Source organism: Penaeus chinensis, chromosome 4, assembly GCF_019202785.1.
Source record: "Penaeus chinensis breed Huanghai No. 1 chromosome 4, ASM1920278v2, whole genome shotgun sequence".
Taxonomy (NCBI): Eukaryota; Metazoa; Arthropoda; class Malacostraca; order Decapoda; family Penaeidae; genus Penaeus; species Penaeus chinensis.
In genome coordinates, this window is record NC_061822.1 from 1,731,766 (window position 1) to 1,749,265 (window position 17,500).

At 33.5% G+C, this 17,500-nt stretch overlaps 1 protein-coding gene across 3 annotated transcripts in view; it reads left to right on the plus strand.

The window, feature by feature from the left end:
• The first annotated feature begins 2,653 nt into the window (after positions 1 to 2,653).
• The window catches only part of LOC125046999, a 443,317-nt gene continuing 428,470 nt past the window's right edge, over positions 2,654 to 17,500 (plus strand). The window contains exons 1-2 of one of the 3 annotated variants that reach the window (XM_047645018.1): positions 2,654 to 2,762; positions 3,122 to 3,422. The gene's annotated coding sequence lies outside the window, so the exon portion shown is untranslated. Of the gene's footprint in view, positions 3,423 to 17,500 lie in introns of all 3 variants that reach the window. The other 2 variants (XM_047645027.1, XM_047645035.1) reach the window with 2 other exon arrangements.

Sequence of the window (17,500 nt, forward strand, 5' to 3'; positions counted from 1 at the left end):
ACAAGATGAATGAAGATAAATACAAAAAGTGGAAACAACCTGGAATTTTCGTTCTATATATTGCATTATGGGAATTGTTACCTTTATTTCTATCTTTATTTCAAAACTACACACAAACACACACAGACCACAATAACACGAACTAACAAAGCAAAGCATAAGCAGAGTAAAATCAGAGAATTTCACAAGGAATGCGTACTATACAATACTTATAATATATATGATAAGACATAAAACATGAATGGACGCAAAGCAAGCTTATCAACACAAAGAATGTAATACCTTAACTACTAAATGCTTCATTCAGTTCAGATGCAGTGTATGGATTGATGGAATTCCATAACAGGATGCTTGAAATCCCCATTTTGAATATATATATACATATGTATAAATATATATATATAAATATAAATATATATAATATATATATATATATATATATATATATATATATATATTTATATGTGTGTGTATGCATACACACACACACACACATATATATATATATACACACATGTGTGTGTAGTTACAGACACACACACACATACATATAAATACACACACACACACACACACACACACACACACACACACACACACACACACACGTGTTTGTATGTGGACGCAGACACAAACACACACACGTGCGAGCACAAACTGTACCATATATTAAGTTTTTAATTCTCTTCTTTCTTGTTTCAAATATTTTTTACGACTATTACTCGATTTCCATGCAACTGAGCCAAAGTTGGAGTGAACTGAATGTTAAACCAATGCCGCCAGATTTTTTTTTTTTTCCGTTAACAAAATTTATATGATTGATACACTCATAAAATGGAAATGTATTCGAAAAGTGGATTGTTGAAACTTTAAGAAACGTCTCTAGCTCTACAAGGGGGAAAGGTGAGTGTAGAATGACAGGAAATGTGGTGCAGATCCAGGTAGGTGCCTTCCCTTCTTAGGAAAGGCTGTTTGCTTTGATTATACATAGACCCTCTTACTTTGCAACTTCGTAGTTTTCAAAATCTATTAGCAACACGATTTTTGAAATATATGACATATGCCGACTCACTTTTCATACGTGAAATCACTGTGTAAAAAAATAACCAAAATTTCCTTTTAGTATTTTAAAACTAATTCAGGGAATATATATGCCTACACAAAGGATATAGAGTGTCTTTATATGTAAGAGCAGTCGGGTCACATGACTGCCTCTTCTGACCTGGTGCAGAGGAAGGAAGAGACAGACATGCCCAACACACGAGTGGGAATTATGTGAATCATGGTATAATTTGGTAAGGTATCTACGTGGTATGAGAAGCCAGCGAACGCTCCAACCTTCGCTTCGTAAACATCATCCAATGGCGCTTTTTTCCCAAAGCACTGTTGGCCAGCTCGCATCACTCGTTAGTCTTTCGGGAAACACATTCACGTATATGGAATTAGCATCCGCATGGTTAAGGGTCTGATTGGGTACATGCGGGGGTGGGGGTGGGGGGTAAACGTGGGCTGCCTGAGTTCACTTACCGCCAATATGTCGTGAGAAAGCGAGAGAGCGAGGAAGATAGGAAGAGACAGATAGAGTGATAAATAATTAAGAAAAAAAAAAAAAATAGTACAAAGAAATGTTGTACACATGCAGAGGCACGCATATATATATCTATATATCTATATATATACATATATATATATATATATAATATATATACATATATATGTATGTATACATGTATGTATGTATATATGTCAGATATTTATTTATATATATACACACTGTGTCTATATATATACACACAATATATATATACATAATATATATATATATATATATATATATATATATATATATAAGATAAATTCGTTTTGTCTTCGTACATGGATTATTCAACGATTGATTTAGAATTCTGCACCAAATTCATATATTTCCAAAACCTTGATATATATTTAATATAATTTTCAGATTTAACTATACCCAACGAATAAACGAAATAAAACAGTCTCATTAATAATCCAGTCAAATATTTCAGAAGAAACAAGTGCCGTAAAATACCCAAAGATATCACTTAACAACAACACTACCGCAACCACCCTATTTACTAATTAGCGGTTTTCATTCCCCCTGACTATCACCTATGGTGGTTAGTTCTTTCATATCTTTATCCCTGTGTTTTTTGTTTTTGTTTGTTATTTTCTCCATGTATATACCCATTTGTCTAATATATCTGTATTATTATTATTATTATTATTATTTTGCTCTCATTTTGTTATAACTTTGATCTTATTGTTGCTTGTATCTTCTCATTACCTATTTTATTTAGCGAACCTCTTTAAGCCATTAGTCTACCTCTTCGTTTTGACTGTTTGATGCCTATGTGAAAAACCTATAACGACCTATTTAACTATATATATATAAATATATAGATATATCTATGTATATATATGTATATATATAATATATATAGATATATCTATGTATATATATGTATATATATAATATATATAGAAACGCAGCCCCTTTGAAAAGCTCTTTCCTCCGAGGCACAGAGGCCCCTGGAGCCGGCCGTGCCCCTGGCCCGCGAGCGAGTCTTGGGCCTAACGCGCGCGGGTCTGAGGCCGCGGTCGGGCCGGCCATGCCGCGCCGCCCTCAGTTGCGATTGGGCAGTGGGAGGGTGAAGTACGCAGCGCCGCTCCGGGAACCTCAGAACATGTGACTTGACTTTTCTTCGGCTTGCTGAAAGCCGTGGAGAGTTCTCTCCATCTTGGTGTGATATTTTTTATTTTAGGGACTTGGTTATGATTATGAACAGCTCTTTATGTTGTTGATTATTCATTTATTTGTTTACTTTTCGGGAAGGGAGCGTCGCATTGGTACTAGTTAATCTAATTTTGGTATATAGAAGATTTTTTTCCCATCATTTCTCTGCTTGGAATCACTTGCTGCATCTTGCTCTAAATAAAGGCAGCTTCTCATCTTACTCATGAGCTAGTCAATCTGTCCAAAGACTTTACAAAATTGAAAAGCTTCAAAAAGTCCATATTGTTCAAAGGTACATCAAACGACGTTTCCCCTTCATTAAAACAAATCCTATAATATTTTTTTTTGTTTCTCTCCATCAAAAAGATCTTTTCCTTAGTAGCATGGAAACATAAGTAACATAAATAACAATCAGTAGAAATAGCCAACAGTCATAACAACAGAAAACAATTGTGTTTGGTGTGTTGATAGAAGTGCAGTGTTTTCTTTTCTTCTCATTCGGAAAATCGGAATGGAAAAAAATCCGATGTTTTGAAAGTGAAGTTGGTGTTTGTGCATATTTTGTGTTGTATTCATAAAACGGCGGTTTTGCGACGAAAAAGCTTTGCAGTTTTTGCAGAGGCCAAGGTGTTAAGCAGCTCTCAGGCTTATCTTCTTCGTTAATAAGGTGAGGCTGGCAAAGTTTGTGTGTACATTAGCATAATCTCTCTATTCATCTATCTGTTTGCATGTAGCATTGTAATTTTTCTTGTGTTCCCTGTATTTCTCTTGATTTCGAGGATACGCATGTTACAGTGCATCTTTGGGTCGAAGTTATAAGCTTATCATTCGGAGAACTGTAGAAAAGCCCTTGCAAAAATGTTAATTGTTCTATGTGTCTGTTATACGCAGAGACATTCGTGGATGAATGACATTATGTGATTTTGGCAGAATGGTAAACCTTATATTAAATCGACAAGCTTAACCTAAACTTTATTTTCGTTAAACGTATCTTCTGTGTATGTATTAGCATTACCAGTAAAATAAGTAGACTTGATAGCATCAATTAATGTACAGATCATTGCATTGTTTGTTAAAGAATCACAAGAGTCATGTGTTCTTTGAAAGTTATTACAGAAGGGAATGCTTTCGAAGGGTCTCACACCCGCTGCATTGGAAATAAATTTGTTTTTGTTATTTCAGTACAAAACATACTTTTCTATTGTGTTGTAAGAAAAGATGCCGATATCACTTAGTACGGAAAGAGGGGTATCAGATGAGGATAACGACATTTAAGTGATTTGATATATAGCGATATTTACACACACACACACCCACATATATGTATGCTGTATGTATATGTATATATGTATATATTACATACATGCACATATATACATGTGTGTGTGTGTGTGCGCGCGTGCGTGTGTTTGCTGTGCATGGATATAGGTGTATTATATGTATATGATATATATATAATTATGTATATGTAATATATATATTCATGTATATATGATACATATATATGTATATATGATGTATATATGTACATATCTATATATATAAATTGATATATATATATGTATGCATGTGTATATATATAGATAGACAAAGACATAGACGCAAACATAGGCAGTAGTAATATACATATACATACATATACATAAACATAAGCCTAAACCTTAACATATAAATATACATACAGACTTATATAAATGCACACATAGTCTATAATCCTACATAATAATAAAACTAGTAATACAGATAACAGTAATGAAGGCAACAATGATCAATATTTTCGTAAGCGTAAAGTTTTAGACAGATGATTCCGCTATTTAAGAAACCTCTTTATTATTCTGAATATGTAAGTCTGAATTCCTTGTCGATGTTTAGGGGAACAGGTGTCCACTCTTCGCCGAGGCTTGTAGTGCTGTACTGACACATATTGCATAGCGATTAACGGGTTATCCAAGTCCGGTTCTCCGTCAAATCCGTTTTTTGTGTGTCGATGTATGGGGGTTAGACTCAGTAAAGGGGAGGAGGCCGGCGCTCGGTGCTCGTCAGCGGCAAACTGAGACGGGAAATTATTTTTTAATAGGTTTTATGTGCATATATTTGTATGTAGATAGGTGTAGATTAAGTTTTAACTACATACAGAAACACACACACACACACACACACACACACACACACACACACACACACACACACACACACACACACACACACACACACACACACACACATACACACACACACACACACATACACACACACTCACTCACTCACTCACTCACACTCACCCACTCACACACACAAACATGTATACCCAGAAGGAAGGAGAGGGGAAGCGAGGGAGAGAAGGAAAAGGAGGAAGGGAAATCCTGTGAGTGAGTGTGATTTTGATATTTTACAAAGGAAATATGAAGCGATGGCTTACATTTCCAGAATGCTACATTTGCTCTTTTAGAAATCGTTGTTCCAGGACAGACAATTTGTGAAAAACAAACAAACCAACAAATAGATATTACGTAGAAGAAACATTTAGATAGAAGTCTCACAATTCACACATAGATGTTTTTTCCAGCGAAGCCATTAACGGAATTGTGAAGTCAGTGCCAGGCAGACGAGAAAGCGTTGTCGTCCAATTAAACAAATAAAAGGCATCGGCTACTTTCCAATTGGATGATTGATTTGCGCTTATTTTTAACGGTTCATTGTTGCTTCAAACAACAAGTACCGCTTTTCGCACCAGACATTTTATTTTTTGATTGGCAGATTATAATGCAATCATTGCCTATGTGTAATGCTGTTGATGAACCAGAACTGAGGTTCACACACAAGCGTACACAGTTACACACGCACAGATGCACAAACACTCACGCACCATATATGAGTTATTTTCCCCAGCAAGCTAGATTTCATCGGAGACACATTTAATGCATCGAATGTTGTATTTGTATGTATAATTGCCGTTGTTGCAGTCTCCGCTGCAATCTGCGTTTTAAAAGATATTTTGTTTACGAAGTTTTGCTGTAACTTTAAATATGTATATTAACTGTTTAATGTTTCTTAACAGAAGGTTAACAAATTTCCGGGAATTCTTTGCCAATAATCATTCTATCTTCGTATATATAAGAATGCTACATGTAAACTGATTACATAACCTGAAGAAATTCCCACAAATAAAACAAAGACGGCCTACATTAAATAATGTCTTTATGTAACGTTATTTCTGTCCGTCTGGATATTATGATCGACTCCACCACGGACGCCGCGAAGTAACTTTCGAATGGTGGAAAGTCAACCAAACTTCGACCAAGTTATCTTTTCTTAGAGATGAATCGTGTTTCTGGGATAAAAAAAAAAGCTATTCCAGAAGAATTGCATTCAAATCTGAGCGACTTTTACACAGGATATGAAGATGGCTTTAGTAGTCTCTTCTGCTGAATCCGGAATCTCTGTATTTCATCGGATTCTTGGCATTTTTGCGGGAAGATGGGCCTTGTGGCTGTCTTGTTTATACTCTTGGATTTTCTGTATCAGTTTATGCATTGTTAAAGTGGTGGTGAACCTGGTACCAGAAAGCAGTCGATGAATATTGTATGATAGACAATTTTCCGTTACAAGGACACGTATATTATATGTATACGAGTATTTATATATATGTATACATATATGTATATATATATACAATTATATGTGCACAGGGCATTGCATGTACATTACACTTATCATACTGCTATGCGCAATCTGATATTGCGATTAGTATTGCAATATTACGGTTCTTATTAGTTGGAAGTCGGAATATTACCGTGCTAAGCATATGATACGAGGTGCTCAGCTGCGGCCTCTGCATAATGCTTTCTCTCGCACTATTCCCAGCGCAAAATACGTTTGATGATAAATTGCTAATTAACAGATTTGCTGAATGAAATAATGAATGGTAAATGTATCGAAACACGAACATTAAATGCAAAGTTCGCTGAGTAAATGAGATAAATTGCTGAATATAGATTGATATAGATGCATAGATTAATTACTCGAAGACATATCGCCAACTCTCCCTCAGTCCGTGGAACTTAATCAGCGCGAGACGCTTACTTCTAGCTTCTGTTCCGCCGCGGTTCGAACGGTTTTATTTGTAGATTCATTCTGCTTAATTTCGGTGTAGATGACGAACTTAGGAACATTCACGTTGACATATATTAATCCTCTTTTTTCGGCTTTATTGTTTTATTTAATTTAGATTAGGATGATTTAGAAGTCTCATAATCTTATTTTTCCTATCCGCTACTGGGCTGTGTAGCGGATTGTTTCTCAGGCAGACTCAATATTGGTGCAAAACCCTTTATTTAAAGTCATTGATTTTGTGCTGTTGTTTTGATTCAATTTTGGTCATATCATAATCGTTTGTGAATTTTGAATTTGTTTACCGTACTGGATGTACAATGCGTATGAAGTAAAAGGAAAGGTCGAATAAAACACTTATTAACCCACATTGTGAGGAAGGCACTAGGTGATGATGATGCAGGTAGGATACATGTATTCATGTTTGTTTGTTGCTTCGTTTTATCTTTAAATGTTCTCATCCGGTGTTGATTTTCCAGTGGGTCATTTGGGAATTTTAACCTCATTTTTGGAGTTTTAAGTTTTGTAGAATGGTTAGTTTCCTTTTGTTTCGTTTGCTCTCCTTGGTTCAAAATCCGGTTTTACCCTGATATTATTGTTATAGTTTGCGTGACATTTTATATTTTAATATCATGATCGTGCTAATGAGTGGAATCAGTATTTTACATTTTTCATTACAAATCGTTTTACTTTTCCATTTAAAGGCAAAATCTGAGATCGAAAACATGAATATCAAGATTATCTGTACTTAATATTCGAAGAAATTAACAGTTATGGCTGAATTAATTAGCTGTTATCTCATACATACATACCTTACATAATTATCGACAATTTGAATAAAATATAGCATCCGGCTATGTGTTCAGCGAAGATAAAAGTCCTTTTAACTTTTTAATGAGAGGAAAGAAAACCACCGTGTTTTTTTCTCTAATTAAAAAAAATAATAATAATAAATAAAAATCTATATACATTTCGTTCGCGTAATTCCGCCGTTAGTCTAACCGTATCGTACCCATCCCGTTCGCGCAATCTTTCCATTTCGTTCGTGTAATAATTTACTACTCATGCCGTTCTTGTAATTTACCCACGCCGTTCACGCAATCGTATCCTACCTCTGGCGTTCGCGTAACCATATCCTATCCCATCCCCTTTATCCTGACGTCGCACTTGAAGACGGTAAACAGAGAACAGGCCGGCGTTCTGTAAGAGTGCGAGTGCCAAAGGCCACTCCGCTCACAGATGAGGCCCTCCTTCCGCTTCTCCTCAAGTGCCGCTGAGGATGGCGGGGAGGGTAGGGCGTGGGGGTTGGGGGGAAGGGGAAGGGGAAGGGAAAGGGGTCTGGGGAGAAGTACCCGAGGCTGTCATTAATAATTCAACGACACACGTCAGCCTGCTTGGGCTTCCTTGAGGTGGCCAGGGGCTGTGTGTCAGATGTGCGGTGAGAGCTTTATTTTGTCGTACATACACGAGCGGATGCGCGTATGCTAATGGCGATTATGAGACACCGAGATGAACGAATCACTGTACGTTCACAGGTAAATGGATACGAATATCATGGCTTGACAATGAATCAAGTCACAGCGACCGATATTACTAATTTTCATTTCAACTTATTCTCCTTGTTACAAGTCGACAGTGAAGGGATATAACAGGCATTAAAGGTAAAGTTTCTGTCAACACGGAGGCCAGTTGTTGCATTCGGTCGAGAGAGACGTGTCAAAGGCGAGGCTGCGGCTAACTTGCAACTGAAGTGTAAAGAAAGTTCGGATCAGTGAGAATGCCAACGTTATTTCATGCCTTACTTCGGCGAAACTAAAAGGATTGTGTGTTTTTTTTTTTCTTCGGATTTTTTAGAATGTTTAAATTGACCCTCACTGTAAGTCTAATGAGCCGGCTTCCGATAGAATTTTCAAATCATGTTCTTTCTAACGTTCATTTTCGTGCTGAACTTTCCTTTTTGAATTCCATTAAAAATTCCATCGCTGGTGAATTCACGTCTACCGATCGTGAATTCGCCGATGAATGTAGACTCAGAAAATAAGATAAGTGAAGCCACGTTTTTTTTTATATTAACGTACCATTTTCATATTTTCACATATTTATATTCATAGCTTATTTAAGGATTATGTTGGTGTGGTGCCGTCAATAGGGATTGTTGGAATGAATCTGCAGTGTCAGCGATTAACTCGTTATTTACTGTTATTCACCGCTGACATTTAAGGAAAATTGAGAACTATAGTTATAGGATACAATATATATATATATATAAGTATGTATGTATAGGTAGGTATTTATATATATATGTATATATATGTATGTCTGTAGGTATATATATGTGTGTGTGTGTGTGTGTGTGTGTGTGTGTGTGTGTGTGTGTGTGTATGTTTATATGTATGTATATATATAAACACAAATATATGCAAATGTGGATATATATACATATACATATATATGAATGAATGTGTATTTATGTATATGCGTGTGCACACACACACACATATATATGTAAATATATACATATATGTATATGTATATATGTATATATATATGACGAGAGAGATAAAGAAAAAAAGAAACAGAAGAGAGAGAAAGGAAGAGAGAGAGAAAGGGAGAGAGAGAGAAAGGGAGAGAGAGAGAAAGGGAGAGAGAGAGAAAGGGAGAGAGAAAGGGAGAGAGAGAGAAAGGGAGAGAGAGAGAAAGGGAGAGAGAGAGAAAGGGAGAGAGAGAGAAAGGGAGAGAGAGAGAAAGGGAGAGAGAGAGAAAGGGAGAGAGAGAGAAAGGGAGAGGGAGAGAAAGGGAGAGAGAGAGAAAGGGAGAGAGAGAGAAAGGGAGAGAGAGAGAAAGGGAGAGAGAGAGAAAGGGAGAGAGAGAGAAAGGGAGAGAGAGAGAAAGGGAGAGAGAGAGAAAGGGAGAGAGAAAGGGAGAGAGAGAGAAAGGGAGAGAGAGAGAAAGGGAGAGAGAGAGAAAGGGAGAGAGAGAGAAAGAGAGAGAGAGAGAAAGGGAGAGAGAGAGAAAGGGAGAGAGAGAGAAAGGGAGAGAGAGAGAAAGGGAGAGAGAGAGAAAGGGAGAGAGAGAGAAAGGGAGAGAGAGAGAAAGGGAGAGAGAGAGAAAGGGAGAGAGAGAGAAAGGGAGAGAGAGAGAAAGGGAGAGAGAGAGAAAGGGAGAGAGAGAGAAAGGGAGAGAGAGAGAAAGGGAGAGAGAGAGAAAGGGAGAGGGAGAGAAAGGGAGAGAGAGAGAAAGGGAGAGAGAGAGAAAGGGAGAGAGAGAGAAAGGGAGAGAGAGAGAAAGGGAGAGAGAGAGAGAAAGGGAGAGAGAGAGAGAGAGAGAGAGAGAGAGAGAGAGAGAGAGAGAGAGAGAGAGATCATCATTTTCATCTTCACCTTCATCATCATCATTATTTTCAATTATTATTGTTATTGTTGAGGTTGTTGCGGCTATGACTATTGCAATTATTTTAACAGTATGTGCGAGTGTGAATTGTTGCTAGTGAATGGATAAGGTGATTTTCCTGTTTTATTGGAAAGTGAATTATTATGGTCGATTTCGTTTGAGTTAAATATAAATAATTAATGGCGATTAAGTGATTTTATAATATAAAATAGTGGATGGATCATGATTTTGATCTTTGTCATATTATTTGATACACTTTATGCTTTTATATTTGAATATTCAGTAGGTATATGTATGTATTTATCATTGCATGAGATGTTATAGTAATAAGGGTCCGTTTCCATATATGTATGCAAACTCTATTATGTAAATATGATAATGTAATATGGCTCCATTCCGGCTAATGTTCTGGAGGCTCGGTTGAAAAACACCATATCATTTGAATATGTAGAAAAAGAAGAAAAAATTGTCTTTGCCTAGGTACTGGAAAGAAACTCCGCACTGTTAGTATACACGGTTTTGTTTAGTTTTCGTAAACTAAACTTGATTGTTAATTATCAGTCTTAAGTGTTTTAAGCATAAACGTCCAAGAGCAATGTGTCATTTAGATGTGTATTTATTTTGGTCATTTGCTTATCTGGCTAAATGGGCTCATAATTGTAGTGTATTTAAAAGCCTTTATCTTGCATCTCGCTCTAATAAGTACTATCAATACAGTATATATAATCTCTCCGAATTATTCACTACAGAGCACGTACAAATCGTTAAATTTGTATAGCTCTTAAACGATACGTTGATTTATTGTGTAGCATTTATTTGTTATTGTATGAGTTTATTTTTAAGCGAAACTAGTTCCGAAATCTTTGCCTATATATTATCTTTCACCGCTGTAAAGTTTTAAAAAGACTTTGTAAATATGAATACGTCAGTCTCACATTGGCATTGTGTCATTCAACTAAAATAAATATTTTTGGGGGTTAAGTCCTACCATAAATTGTACATGTTTTTAGACTCTCTTTAATCCCATAAGATATTCATAAAAACATGTACGAGGGTTATCCTGCTCTGATGCACTGAAGCCTCTTTATCCTCCTGGTCTTCAACTTGCTAGTGAACTATCCCTTTGCCATGGCGACTAATGGTTGCCGTTACAACATGTCCATTAGTTGTGGTCTCTTCGTATTTCCCATAGATTTTTGTTGCGTTGTAAGTGGTTTTAACGTCTTGTGTGGGTTGTCTTTCCATAGACTTATTCACGAGTATGATTTTTATGCTTGTGGTAGCGAGGGGAACAATTTAACCTCTACATCAATTCCGAAATAATGTGATCAATTACAATTAAACATCTTTCCCAATTGTTGTCTTCCTTGGCATTCCGAACGTTGTAAAATAAACGTTGTTTTATACGAATCTTATACTTAATGTTATATATATATATATATATATATATATTGTACTAGGGTATAAATTGAATTCACGTGTTTCCACGGTTTCACTTTGCTTTGTGTCTGTATAAATATATCTCTGAGTTTCCGCAGTTCAGAAAATATGTGTTCGTGCGTCTATGCAATTTACTCATCAGTCTATCAGTCAGTCTTTGCCTCATACCAAAGCCCACAGTGAGATCAGCGTAATGGAAAACTCCCCTTTTACTATTTTACTAAGATGGGGGAACAGAGAAAAATCCTGAGAATTTTCAATATTTTCAATATTTTCAATATAGCAGTATTTTTTATTTTTTATTTATTTATTATTTTTTTTTATGAGTATCTACTTCATTTTAAGGGAAAGGGGAGGAGGGAGGTTTGATGAAAGGTAAAGGGTAGTGAAAAGGAAGGGAAAGAGCAATTGAAAATAGAAATGCAGAAAAAAAACGGTGATGAATAAAGAAAATTATTAATATTGTAAAACATGCTTATGTAATTGTAATTGTAATTTTGATAGGAAATTCTCTCTCTCTCTCTCTCTCTCTCTCTCTCTCTCTCTCTCTTTCTCTCTTTCTCTTTCTCTTTCTCTTCTCCGTCCCTCGTGTTCTCTGTTCTCCATCTTTTTTATTGTTTCGTGATGGAATATCGTAATTATAGAGCAGGATGTTGTCCTCATGCGGTCACATAAAATATTATAGGAGCATGATAGTAGCTGTTATTTGGCGCTGTGAAAAATGCACTAAAATTAAGCAAATGTTTCGCTATATATCAGCGTGTGACAGCATCTGCAACCTCCCATCCTTGGGAAATTTGTTAAAATGGCGTTTAGATTGGGTAAGATTTGTGATTTTAAGCTTTAATATAGCGTGACATAAGGTTTCTTATTGTTTTTTCCAGTATTGGTAGACATGCCATTAGCACCATCTGTTTAGATGTACGAAAGCTGTTTTTTTTTATTTTTTTCTTGCTGTGGAAGCCACATCACTGGTGTAAAAAAGATGTTTTTAAAATGTCTACTTTACTACATGCGCTTTTAATTTCGAAAGAAAATTGTGGGTATGAGTTTAAGTATGCAAAATCGTTTTTAATCATCATTCATTATCACAGACACGTATGCAAACACGCATATTCGCGCACAAACATACATCCACACTACTCGACCTCCAAAAAAAGATATACGCTAGCACTATAGACGTATACATATCTAGGACAACATCAGCGAAAAGAAATGTATGACCCATTGCCCGATAGGACTTCCCCTCGCCGCCCTGACATTTGTTATTGGTAATGAAGGGACGCCGGAGACACCCAGTAACGGCACTCATTGATAAGAATTCTCCAATTACACCGGATCTTTTGAGAGGAGGCGGGGGGGGGGGGGGCAGTTGGGGGAGGGGAGGGGAGGGGGAGAGAGGGGGCAAAATGGAGGAGGGAGAGAGGTGGAGAGGGAAGAGACGAGGAGGAGGATTGGGAGGAGGAAGGGAAGGTGGGAGGTGGGAGCCGCAAGAAGGAGAATGGGGAGGGGAAGACGAAGAGAAAGAAGAGGAATAAGGACAAACAGAACGATGATTTTTATATTAGAACGAGGATGATTATAACAATAATAATGATACTTAAGAGATCATAGCAAAGGTAATGAGTAGGAGGAACAAGGTATACAGAGATATATGTAAGTATGTATGTAAGTATGCATGCATGCATATACATATATATATTTATATATATATAAATATAAATATAAATGTCAATATATATATTTATATATATGTACATATGTATGTATACATACATATATATATTTATTCATTTTTATTTATTTTATTTATATATGTGTGTATGTGTGTTTGTGTGTGTATAGATAGATAGATGGGCAGACAGGTAGCTTTATATATTGATAAATATGTAGATAATAGACAAACAGACAGACCGAGAATGTCGCTGACCCAGGCCTGGATAGCATGCCTTTTTCTTTTCCTCCACCTTTGCCAATATACTCGGCTTTGTTGATTATTTTGGGTGTAACGAACAAACAAACAAAACACGAGGAAGACAAATAGGAGAGAAAGACTAAGCGTAGGAAGTGGTTTTGTGAGCACCGTCCAGAATCGTAGATATCATACCGGTATTGTGATTTCAACTCTTTATCTTATAAGGAATAATGAAAATGATGATGAATAAGATTTGGGAACTAAAGGACGGTGCAGGTATATTGCAAGAAGGATAAACCCAAGCTAACGAAAATTTCGAAAGATTGGAGCAAAGTCTTATTGAAAATTATGAAAGCATTCAGAACATCAGCCACAGAATAGCACATGACAAGAACACAAGTTTAATATTTGATCATGAGTATGCAAGAGGAAATACGGAAATCGCTCGTAATCTTAACAGGATACTTGGTTATCACTGCAATTACCAATTATTTTACCTCTAATCAGCCACTGAATACAGGCAACCTACGTGACTGGTTTCAGCAAACAATCAGCACCCTTTTATTTTTCTGCCACCCCCCCCCCACCCTCATTTCCGCCCCCCCCCATTCTTCCCGCTTTCCCACCCCCCTCCTCCTCCTCCCTTGCAACGTTCACAGCTGTGGTCATGCACGTATTGCAAAGCAGGAACAGGGTGTTTTTTTTTTTTTAGTCTGTAACGAATGTGTAAGTTTACGGTTGATTATGTGTTGGGTGTAATATCGCGGTTGTTTTTGTAAATTTATTTTTATTTTTCATTATTATTATTGTTATTATTATTATTATTATTATTATTATTATTATTATTATTGCTGATAATAATGGTAGAAATAATGATAATAATAAAAGTATTAATAATACTAACAATAACAATGTTAACAGCATTAATGATAATAGCAATAATAATAGTAAGAGTAGTAGTAGTAATAATAATAACAATAATAATAATAATGATAATAATAATAATAGTAATAGTAATAGTAATAGTAATAGTAATAGTAATAGTAATAATTATAATAATGATAGTAATAATAATAATAATAATATTAATTATACTACTGCTACTACTAATGATCATATCGATAATAATAATAATGATAATAATAATGATAATAATAATAATAATAATAATAATAATAATAATAATAATAATAATAATAACAACAAAAGTAATTATAATAAGTGATAATAATAATAAAAATAATGATAATAATAATAATAATAATAATGATAATAATAATAATAATGATAATAATACTAACAAAAGTAATTATAATAAATGATTTTAATAATAATAATAATAATAATAATAATAATAATAATAATAATAATAATAATATATAATTATGATAACAATTATCATAACAAGTACATAGTAATGACAGTGATAGTCATTATTAATTTTAAGTATTACTATTACTTTTTTTTTTTTTTTTTAGTTTATTATCCTCGTTATACTATTATCATTATCATCGTTATTTTCAACAAGAACAACAACAACATAATAATAACAACAGCAACAACAATAATAACGGTAATAATAATAATGTTAATAATAATAATAATAATAGTAATGATAATGATGATAATAATGATGATGATGATGATGATGATGGTGATGATAATGATGATGATGGTGATGATGATGATGATGATGATGGTGATGATGATGATGATAATGATAATAATAATTAAAATATCAATAATATATTTGTTATTACTATTGTTGTCATCATCTTCATCATCATTATTGTTGTTGTTAGGATAATGATAATATTAATAGTGACAATAATAAAGATAATAGTAATGCTGATGATAATCATCATCATCAACCATCGTTATGATTATTATTATTATTTTTATTATCAGTATTATTTTTGCTTATATTATGATTATCATCATTATCGACATTATCATTATTGTCATATTTATTATGAAAATCATATTATTATTATTATTATTGTTATATATTTTTTATAATTATTTCAAATATTATTGTTATTGTATTTATTTTTATTGTTATCATTATCATTATTGTCATTATTATCATCATTATTATTCGTTATAATTTTTGTTTTGTTATAATTTAAATTATATTATTTATATTTGCTTTTGTTATTGGTTATGTTATTATCATCAACTTCATCATTGTTTTCATTATCATTAAATCCATTACCATTATTGCTATTGTTATTGATATTATTATTGTTGTTACTATTGTTGTTGTTATTATGAGTATTATTATTCTTATATTTTTTTAACATTTTATTCTTATTAATATCATTACTGTGGTTTTGATAGATCTTTTATTATCACTATTGCTGTTGTTATTATAATTTTTGCTATTATTAGTATAGTAATTATATTTATTATTATTATTTTTTTTTATTTTTTGTTATTATTATTTTTTTGTCATTATTATTATTATTATTATTGTTATTGTTATTATTATCAGTATTATTATCCTTGCTATTAACATTATTGTATAATATTTAATATCATAACTATTTCTAATATGATAATGATAATGATTATAAAAGTAATGATGATGATCATGATGATAACAGTAGTAATGGCAATCAGGAAAATAATGTTTTTGATGATGATAGTAACAATAGTGATTATTATTTATTATTGCTGTTGTAATATCTTTGTTATCATTGTTTTTGTTATTGTTATTGTTATTATCATAATCTTTGTTATTTTTATTATTAACATATTCTATTTTCTGTTGTTAATAATAAATCTTATAATAACAGTGATAATGAAAATGTTTGTAATCGATATTGTTATTATTGTTGTAGTTCGTAATATCATTATCATTGCGTTACTTATTTTGTTGTGAAAATGATGATAAATTGATGACTGTATGTCAGTAAAAGATCCATTTTGATTAATGTCATTTGCCTTAAGTAAAAAAAATATGGCGTACTTGGTCGTTCGTATGTCCGGTCTTTAAAAACAGAACTCTTTCGACTCAGAACCTATTGATAGCCATAAAAGATGTTCGTGGAAAGGTTTTGAAATCAAAATATAGTTTTTTCCGACTTCATGCACGAAAAAAAGGTGATTTTTGTATAAATAGTTGCCTATTTTAGGATCTCTTGTGGAACGCGAAATAAAGGAATTATCAGAAAATTTGCGGTTGCATTCGGCATAATAAGTCGGAAATATTTTTTTAACACGTAAATAATACTAATTTGTGGTGAAGAAAACTTGCCGGTGGTGATGTCGATGGTGACAATAATAATAAGGATGCTAGTCACTGATAACAAAAATAACGACGATAATAATGTTTAAGTGATACTAATAACACCAATAATAATAATAATAGCGGTAACAATGAAACTATTGGTAATGATAAAAATAACAGCAACAAAGCAACAATAACGGTAATGTTAACAGCAACGACGACAGCAACAGAAATAAGGATGATAATAATAATAGTAATAGTAATAATAATAATGATAATGATAATGATGATAATGATAATGATAATGATAATGATAATGATAATGATTATCATTATAATAATAATAGTTATTATTATTGTTATTATTATCCTTATTATTGATAATGTTGACACTAATAATGATGATAATAGTGATAAAGAGATAATAGCAAAAACAACACCAATAACAATAAGAAGAAAGTTAATACTAATAACTAAAACACCAACAAAAAACAATTATAACGAAATTAATAATATTACTTATAAATATAATAATTGTCATTATTGTTATAGGCCTATATGCTATTATTTCCAGCATTACTGCATAAGTATTATTTCATTAATTGCTGTATTTACCTTCACTTGTTCAGAGCATCGTGTTTATAATTCTGCAGCCACG